This window comes from Symphodus melops, assembly GCF_947650265.1.
Source record: "Symphodus melops genome assembly, chromosome: 11".
NCBI lineage: Eukaryota > Metazoa > Chordata > Actinopteri > Labriformes > Labridae > Symphodus > Symphodus melops.
The window spans coordinates 26,210,141-26,219,548 of NC_136701.1; the positions used below are offsets into that span (position 1 = coordinate 26,210,141).

Genomic DNA, 9,408 nt, shown 5'->3' on the forward strand with positions numbered 1-9,408 from the left:
ACAGAGTACATGTGCTGACAGGAAGTGAAATAAATAGTGTAATTCATTTGCTTGTACGTGTAAACAAAGGTTTGATGACCCTTTCAATGACCTTACAGGACGGTTCCAGGATTTCAGCTTCCTGAATGATGCTTCTCATCTCCAGGAGGCTCCTCACCCCTCTCCTGTTGCCCCCCCCTCCCCCACATGACATCAGCTGGCACTGAGCCCACATACCTTCGCTCCCACAGGAGGCGGAGAATAGAGGAGGGGGAGGAGCTTCAACACTAACAGAGACAAAGGTGAACCTGCTGTTGTGATTACATCACGGCGTGACTCCCAGGGTCAAAGGTCATCTCACTAATCTTCACGATGAAAGGAAACAACGAGCTGATACTTCATCACAACGTCAACAAACACTCAAATGAGACACACACACACACACACACACACACACACACACACACACACACACACACACACACACACACACACACACACACACACACACACACACACACACACACACACACACACACACACACACACACACACACACACACACACACACACACACACACACACACACACACACACACACACACACACACACACACACACACACACACACACACACACACACACACACACACACACACACACACACACACACACACAGTTCTGCAGGCTGAAGAGAATTAATGAATACTAACCCACTTAACAAGGGGGGAGGGGCAGCTCTGTGTGTGTGTGTGTGTGTAAACCGGGTGTAAACGTGGTCGTGTCTCTCGGCTCCTGAGCGTGCACGCTGAGCGGACTCTCCTGTCGGGGTGGAAGCTGCAGGTTTGACTCGAGAGCGGCGACAAACGAGATCCTCCAGAAAAGTTTCACGTGCTTCATCACTGAGAAGATCCGTTTTCAGTTCAGTCTTTGGTGCAGCGAGACGAAAGGTCGGCAGGAAGTGGAAGTGAGGGTGTACGGTGGCCTAGACAGCTCAAAACCCGTCAGCCAAGTCACATGATTGGACACAAGGTGAAACGAGGTTAGCTCCTCCTCTTCCTGTTTTATGTTAACTCACACACGTTTAAAAAGGCGCTCAGTTTGAACGCCGCCTACATGCTGCTTGAAAACATGATGACAAACGTTCAGTTCTCATCGTCTGTGGAGAACAACGAGACCGCCGGCTCAGCACGCCACTCACGAACTGACTCGTTCTCCAACCAGGGGCTCCACGCTCAGATCTGGTCATCTCACGCCATCAGACGCCACTTAAGAGGAAGCACACGTGAAGGTGGAGCTAACTGTGGCTAGCTGTTAGCTCCCTGTGGTCCCCGGCGTTCTCCCTGAACACGGAACTTGTTCAATATTTGCCATTTCAATTCGTGGTGACCCTGATCGTCTTCGGCGCCGATCGGGGAGGTTAACACGCCACGCCTCACAGCACAAACGCCTGGAGACGCCCTCATCTGGTCTTCTGAAGGGGGGACGGCCCAGAACTGGACGAGTCCCTTGTCGTGTGCACAGAGGAGGGGAGACACGTCAAGTAATCTCACAGGAAGGAGCAGACACAAGGTCAGTCACCAAAATAAAACAGGAAGCAACAACGTGAAACACGAGGGGAACAAAATAAAAGCACACTCAACCAGTCGGTAGAAGTTTGAACAGATTTGAATGAAGTGGATTTTTTGTTTGGACTTGGACTTCCGGTCTCATCAGGACCATACTGACAACTGGATGAAGGTCAGAGTTCACTCCTCCCTCTCTGCAGCGCCGCACCTTCACAGCTCTGACACAGTTTGGTCGTTGTTTAGGACGTCTGAGGACTATTGATTGAGCTTATTGATCCGCTTCTGTAAAATGAGAGTCTGAGGAGGCAGACAGGTGGACAGATGGAGAACAAACAGAAGCATTCCCATCTGGGCTCTTTGTTGTCTGTTAGTGAGAGCGTGTCCTCGGAGACGGACTCAAACCTTCAGTAAAGACTCCCACAGTTTCTGCTGTTTGCAGACGTGAAAGAAAATCAATGTAAACATGTTGGAGATCTGTGAGACGATCAGTGGAGTGTTTCAGAGAAACAGTCCTCCTCAGGTCAGCATGAAAATGTTGAACCTGTAGTTAAAATCAAACTATGACCATTAAATGCCTCGTTTGTCTCCGTTAATCTAAAGTGTTGTTGGCACACAGCTTTACTCGTCCGTGTTCTCAAAGCTCAGCTTCAGGCGTTTCGGGGTCTCCTTTCTGTAATCCAGAAAACAGAAGGGGACCAGAGGCAGACAGACTTCACCGCAGGCTGCGTCTCACTGCTTTGGTATGCGAGTTGTATTTCTCCAGCACAGACTTTTAACCCTTTGAGGCTCATAAATATTTCCCTGTGAAGTCTCTGCTTCTTTGTCTCGCTGTAAACACGACACATCGTAAACTTCACATCCAGACAGACCGATCAAAACTCAACTGCAGCTCTGAGCAAGAAACACAAGTCCAGAGTTCTGAGTTAATCTTCAGTTAAAGATATCACACGCATGTGCTCCTGCACATATTAGCATGCATTTCATGATGAACCTCAGCGACGGGATGAGGGGAAATGTAGAAATGTGTTGGACAGAATCAGGCGGAGGCTTTGTTCCGTACTCTGCGTTCGTTTCCTCTTCATGTCTTCAGGAAGTGCAAACAGCTGATTGGAAGTTTAACGTTGTTTCCTGGCGTGTTGTTCTGACTGTTTATCAGAGCGTCTGATAAATCACACGTGATAAACGTGACACATACTACACGCAGCGTGACTTCCAGACGCTGGGTCCTGCGTGTGTGTGCTCCCTCTTCAGGTGGCATCTATACCAACAGGACCCTGACCCGGGCCTGACACATTGAAAACATCCTGGAGGACTGAAGTCCCGGTCTGACCTGGAGCCGAACCCGGGACCTCGTTACGGTCCTCCCCGAAGTCCAACGGAACGAGCGCCGTTTAAACGAATAAAACTACAAACTCATAAACCAAACACGACTCCTGACGACGAGCCTTCTCGCTCCTTTGCATTAAAAACTGAGACGGTGTGAAAATATCAACGAGACTTTAGTTTGATCAGAAACGATTTACGTATTTACGCGCAATTTAGAGAATCAACGGATGATCAGATCACGCACGTTAACACACAAGCACATGTACACATGCTAACACACACACGCGCTAACACACACGCGCTAACGTACACTTGCCAACACACATGCGCGCTAAGACACGCTAACACACGCTAACACACACACACACACACTAAGACACGTGCACACGCTAACACACGCGCTAAAGTACACATGCCAACACACACACACACACGCTAAGACACGTGCACACGCTAACACACACACGCGCTAAGACATGTGCACACGCTAGCACACACACACACACGCACTAAGACATGTGCACACGCTAACACACACGCGCTAAGACACGTGCACACGCTAACACACACACACGCACTAAGACATGTGCACACGCTAACACACACGCGCTAAGACACGTGCACACGCTAACACACACACACACGCACTAAGACACGTGCACACGCGCTAATGTACACATGCCAACACACACACACGCTAAGACACGTGCACACGCTAACACACACACACTAAGACACGTGCACACGCTAACACACACACACTAAGACACGTGCACACGCTAACACACACACGCTAACGTACACATGCCAACACACACGCGCTAAGACACGTGCACACGCTAGCACACGCTAACACACACACACACGCTAACACACGCGCACGGACACACACATACACACTCGCTAACACAAACGTGCACACACAAACACACGTGCACATGCTAACACACACACACAAACACATGCACACGCTAACACACACACAGGAAATGAACACATTCCTCACTTCAGGAACAATGTGTGTGTGTGAAGTTGTATTTGTGTAGTTATGGGGACACACGTTTCTGTCACATTGTGGGGACCTGGGGGACATTGAGGGACACTTTGAGGGACACTGAGGGACACATTGAGGGACACTTTAAGGGACACTTTGAGGGACACATTGAGGGACACTTTGAGGGACACTTTGAGGGACACATTGAGGGACACATTGAGGGACACTTTAAGGGACACATTGAGGGACACATTGAGGGACACTTTGAGGGACACTTTGAGGGACACTGAGGAGAAAGCGGTTTAAGGTTCAGTATTAAACACTAAAGATATTTAACCAGAGATGCAATAATAAAACAGGACCATGTATTCATTCATGTCAGAGCTGTGGCTCCATCTAGTGGTCAGTCTGGGGAGTTACAGCTTGTTGACCTCTCAGACACTAAACTATTTAAACTCTGAATCGACTGAAATATATGTTCTCGTGTTTACTGACAACATAAAAAATAAATGAAGCTTTGATCCATTTTACATTTTATTTTTTTGGAGGACTTCTTTGTTCTTCTTGATGTAAACTGTATATAAATAATGTGTATTTTGTGCCATCGTTAATCCGTCACGTGAAACAGCGTACGAGACTTTTCCAAACAGAGAGATGAAAGCGATGTTTATTAACAGGTTATTTTATTATAAATATACAGTGTTAAAATGGAATGGTACCTGACACTGCCAGCTGCTTACCCTTAAAAGAAACTAGAAATGGAGCTGGAGTTGATGCTGCAGATCCCCAACTACAAAATCCCAAACTCGACATGGAAACACTAAAAACCCGCTAAAGCCAAACATGTTTGAAGGGCACGCCGGTGAGCCACCTCAGCACGCCGTTTAAAGAAAATCATGTGTTTTTAAGTTCTGCGTTTTAGTTTCAGGGAAGAGCGAAATAAAAACATGAGCGGAATGATGTGATAAAAAAAGATGACAGGAAGTGACATTCATCGATTCTTAACATCCAACAGTTTGAGGGAAGGTGCCACACGCTGCCGTGACTGCAGATCTCATTAAACTTTTATCAGCTCGTGATTTCAAATGAATTAACTTCAGATGAATCACTTTGAACTCCATCATGAATATGAAATAATCATATTAAACCAGTTTCAGAGATTATGACTCCGGCTTATTAAACAGAAAACTGATCCGCAGCTTTGGATGTTTGATGAAGTTTTCAATGACAGGTCCAAGTCTTCATAATCTGAATACATTTAAAGATGGAGTCTGGGTCGACCTTAAACATGATGACGGATGATGTGAGATGTTCTCAGTCCTCCACGTTATGAATCCATGTCCATCGTTAAAAGAAGCTGCAGCAGTTTTGACACCGTTTTTTCGTGGATGTTAGCATGTAGCATGTAGCACCCGCTAACCGATCATTCAGTGAATGTCGTCACAGGATGAGTCGCGTCCGAGCGCTCAGGTGGCCACACGCCGTGGCTGTTAGACCCCGTAGGTCCAGTTTGCGTTCTGTGGGAGCAGAACGAGGGTCTCGTCGTCGTCACTTTAACAAGTTTATCTCCTCGTTTGATCCAAATGTGAAACACAGGATTCCAAAAAAACATCAGGCGACAAAAGCAGCCGTTGGTCGAGTCGATGAAGGCGAACGAGCAAATGAAAGTTCCAGGTGAAGGTATCAGGCACTTGATTTGACGTAAATGCGCAGTGCCGCTAACGAGCGAGGCTGAAGTAGTGTGCAAACACTGGATATAACATGCATAACAAAATGTAAACATCTTTATCAAAGAAACAAAAGAGAGGAACAAACTAAAGCTTAAATAACCAAAGAAGAAGAAAAACCTACTCATACTGGTTTAACATGCTGCTAGACTACAAGACCTCCCGCCCCCCTTTAAGTGACCCAGCAGGCACACAATAAAGTAACACTAAGGCAAAATGCTCAGGACAGTCCGGCTGACGCTTCAACTGGTCCAGTGGAGCTGTGGTTTGACTGGGAGGCTCCCAGTGTGCCAGTATTAATGCCGAGGTTTACTCCAAAGGAAGTCGTTTATTTTGAAAGACGAACTCAGAGACGGAACTTTGATTACGGAATAAAAGATTTGATGTTACACGAGGACCAGAGATATAACGGCAGGTTCTCTGTGACAGATCGATACAAAGAGCAGCTTTTTGTTTTCACCCTGAAGTGACACTGAAAGCAGCTTCACCTGCGTGTGATTGTTTTTATATCCACGTCCAAGTTTACATTTTATAATTCCTCTTTTTATCTGGATTATTTCAGACTTGTGTGTTTCTGGTGGTTAATGTTGTGATTTATAGAAAAGGAGCCTTAAGGTAGAAAAGCTCGACAAACAATGTTGAATTTTGACAGCACAAAGAGTCTCAATCGTTTTTTGTTTCGGCTGCTGAAATCATATTCAACATCTGTTTTAACATTTGAGAACCGAGCCAAAGACCTCGATAAGTCAGGTCTTTGAAAGTGTGAAAAGTATGCAGAGCTAGAAATCAACGGAACCGAAGACAACGCCATAAATGTGTCTGAATTAATCCCCAACATTTTGTTCTGCAGTTGAAGAATCCAGAAGATGGAAAAGACGAACAGGAAGTGACCTGCTGTCGGACTCTGGACTGGTCTCTGTTCCTTCCTTTGAAGCAAAGTGACACTCGGCAAACTGAGCACGCTCAGACAAACAACTCCACCTTCAAAATAAAAGATTTATGGACACAAAGAAGCAGAGACTTATAAAATAATACATGCATCTGTTGTTACATTATCCCACCTGTTACTGCATTGATGTTTTCATTGAGTCTGCTGATGCGTGGTGGACGACGTGTGCTTTGGTGCTTCTGATATACTGAGTTTACATTAACTACTCATGCATTCATTCATAAACATGTCATATCTGTCTCACTTGAGGCCACCAGTCAAAAACATGGTTAAAAAACTGCAAATTGTTTCCCCAGCAGTCCGATGTTTTGAGTCCAGGAGTCAGACTGACTGAGATGAAAGAATTTGCAGCTTTAGACAAAAATAAAACAACAATATGGCGTCTAGCTACATAACTAAGAATAAACAGCACCAGTTCATTCGGTGTCTTAGTTGATTCCACTACTCGGGTAAAATAATAAAACGTTGGCAAATATATAAATATGGAAAAAACAAAATGACTGAAGCAAGTTTGTACAGTAGGTGTGCAAAAGGGACCCGACGTCCGTCTGTCGAGTCAAAGGAAAAGGCGGTTAAACAGATACCTTGATGTTTCTAACAACATGGAGTCGGGGTTTGGTGTTGGCACTTTAAATGAGAAGAGGGAGGAGCTAGCTGGAGCATGTACACAACAAAAGCTAACATGATCTTTGGTGAAGAGGTGTGAATGATATCAGTTAGATTTCTGAACCTGAATCAGGACTCGTCTAAGTGACTTTTAGAAGTCCTCAAATTAACGCTTCATCATGGAGAGTTAGCTAAGAAGACCGCCATCATGGAGAGTTAGCTAAGAAGACCGCCATCATGGAGAGTTAGCTAAGAAGACCGCCATCATGGAGAGCTAGCTAAGAAGACCGCCATCATGGAGAGCTAGCTAAGAAGACCGCCATCATGGAGAGTTAGCTAAGAAGACCGCCATCATGGAGAGTTAGCTATGAAGACCGCCATCATGGAGAGTTAGCTAAGAAGACCGCCATCATGGAGAGCTAGCTAAGAAGACCGCCATCATGGAGAGCTAGCTAAGAAGACCGCCATCATGGAGAGTTAGCTATGAAGACCGCCATCATGGCCGCACACTTCATGTATACCAGAGGACGGTTAGCGTAGCTTAGCACAAATACTAGAAAAAGGTGGAAACAGTTAGCCTGCTTCTATCGAAGAGTAACAAATGAAACAAGATGGGGGGGGGGGGGGGGGTTCTCTGGTATGTGTTCTGTTGGGAGGATCAGGATGGGGGGGGGGGGTTCTCTGGTATGTGTTCTGTTGGGAGGATCAGGATGGGGGCGGTTCTCTGGTATCTGTGTTCTGTTGGGAGGATCAGGATGGGGGGGTTCTCTGGTATCTGTGTTCTGTTGGGAGGATCAGGATGGGGGGGTTCTCTGGTATGTGTTCTGTTGGGAGGATCAGGATGGGGGGGGGGGTTCTCTGGTATCTGTGTTCTGTTGGGAGGATCAGGATGGGGGGGTTCTCTGGTATGTGTTCTGTTGGGAGGATCAGGATGGGGGGGGGGGGTTCTCTGGTATCTGTGTTCTGTTGGGAGGATCAGGATGGGGGGGTTCTCTGGTATGTGTTCTGTTGGGAGGATCAGGATGGGGGGGTTCTCTGGTATCTGTGTTCTGTTGGGAGGATCAGGATGGGGGGGTTCTCTGGTATCTGTGTTCTGTTGGGAGGATCAGGATGGGGGGGTTCTCTGGTATCTGTGTTCTGTTGGGAGGATCAGGATGGGGGGGTTCTCTGGTATCTGTGTTCTGTTGGGAGGATCAGGATGGGGGGGTTCTCTGGTATCTGTGTTCTGTTGGGAGGATCAGGATGGGGGGGGGTTCTCTGGTATCCGTGTTCTGTTGGGAGGATCAGGATGGGGGGGGGTTCTCTGGTATGTGTTCTGTTGGGAGGATCAGGATGGGGGGGTTCTCTGGACTTTTATTGACAGCCATGCTGAGGGAAACTAAAGGAGGTCCAACATCAAGGTATCTGTTAACTGAATGGGTTTGAGGCCGGTTCTGCCCGCCGGCTCTTTAAGGCACATGTGTGTAAGAAAGATATAATTGAGCTAACGAGCAGGACTATTAAAGGCTTCACTTAACGAGCTATAACGTGAAAGCCGAGGAGCTCCAGATCAGGACACTTCATCAGAAAATAACCATCTCTCTACAGAAGTAGAAGTAAAAGATCTACAGCCTAGATGCTCATTAAGTCTCGATGCATAGCATCACCCATAGATAGTAATATTGATTCTTATTATTAGTAATTCTTGTTCATCCAATATTTCAGCGTCACATTGAATAGAGGAGTTTATAGTGTCATGAAGGTTCGGGATGGGGATCCGTCTCATGGATACTGAGGCCTGAATCCAGAGTCCGTCACCATCAGAATCTTTGTTGGTGTTTTTCTATGATTTGGAGGAAAGACGAGAACTGATCTGATAAATCTGTTTCTCACCTCGACATTTAAAATCATCATGATGATGTTTGATTGTTTTCTGACTTCACCTTGATATGACCTTTGATCCCTCGTTCAGTGAGCTCACAAGCTGCTGACTGAACCCACATTGTGGTTACATTAAACGCACGGAGCTGACCCGGTTGGTCACGGAGGTCGTGGTCACGGAGGTCGTGGTCACGGAGGTCGTGTTCACGGAGGTCGTGTTCACGGAGGTCGTGGTCACGGAGGTCGTGGTCACTCGCTCAGAGTCAAATATTAAACATTTCTTCTTCTCTTCACTTTGGTCACATTTGAAACTTCTCCAGGTTTTTACAGATGAGCAGAATGGATCTTTGAGTGGTTTAAAAACTGTTGGCTGATACTTCCATTGAGTTAAAAGACTTA

At 46.4% G+C, this 9,408-nt stretch overlaps 1 long non-coding RNA gene across 1 annotated transcript; it reads left to right on the top strand.

The window, feature by feature from the left end:
* Window positions 1–8,355: 8,355 nt before the first annotated feature.
* Window positions 8,356–9,369, top strand: LOC306831650. Its single transcript, XR_013780101.1, has 3 exons — window positions 8,356–9,176; window positions 9,207–9,221; window positions 9,271–9,369. It is a non-coding gene; the product is annotated as an uncharacterized lncRNA (long non-coding RNA).
* Window positions 9,370–9,408: the final 39 nt, after the last annotated feature.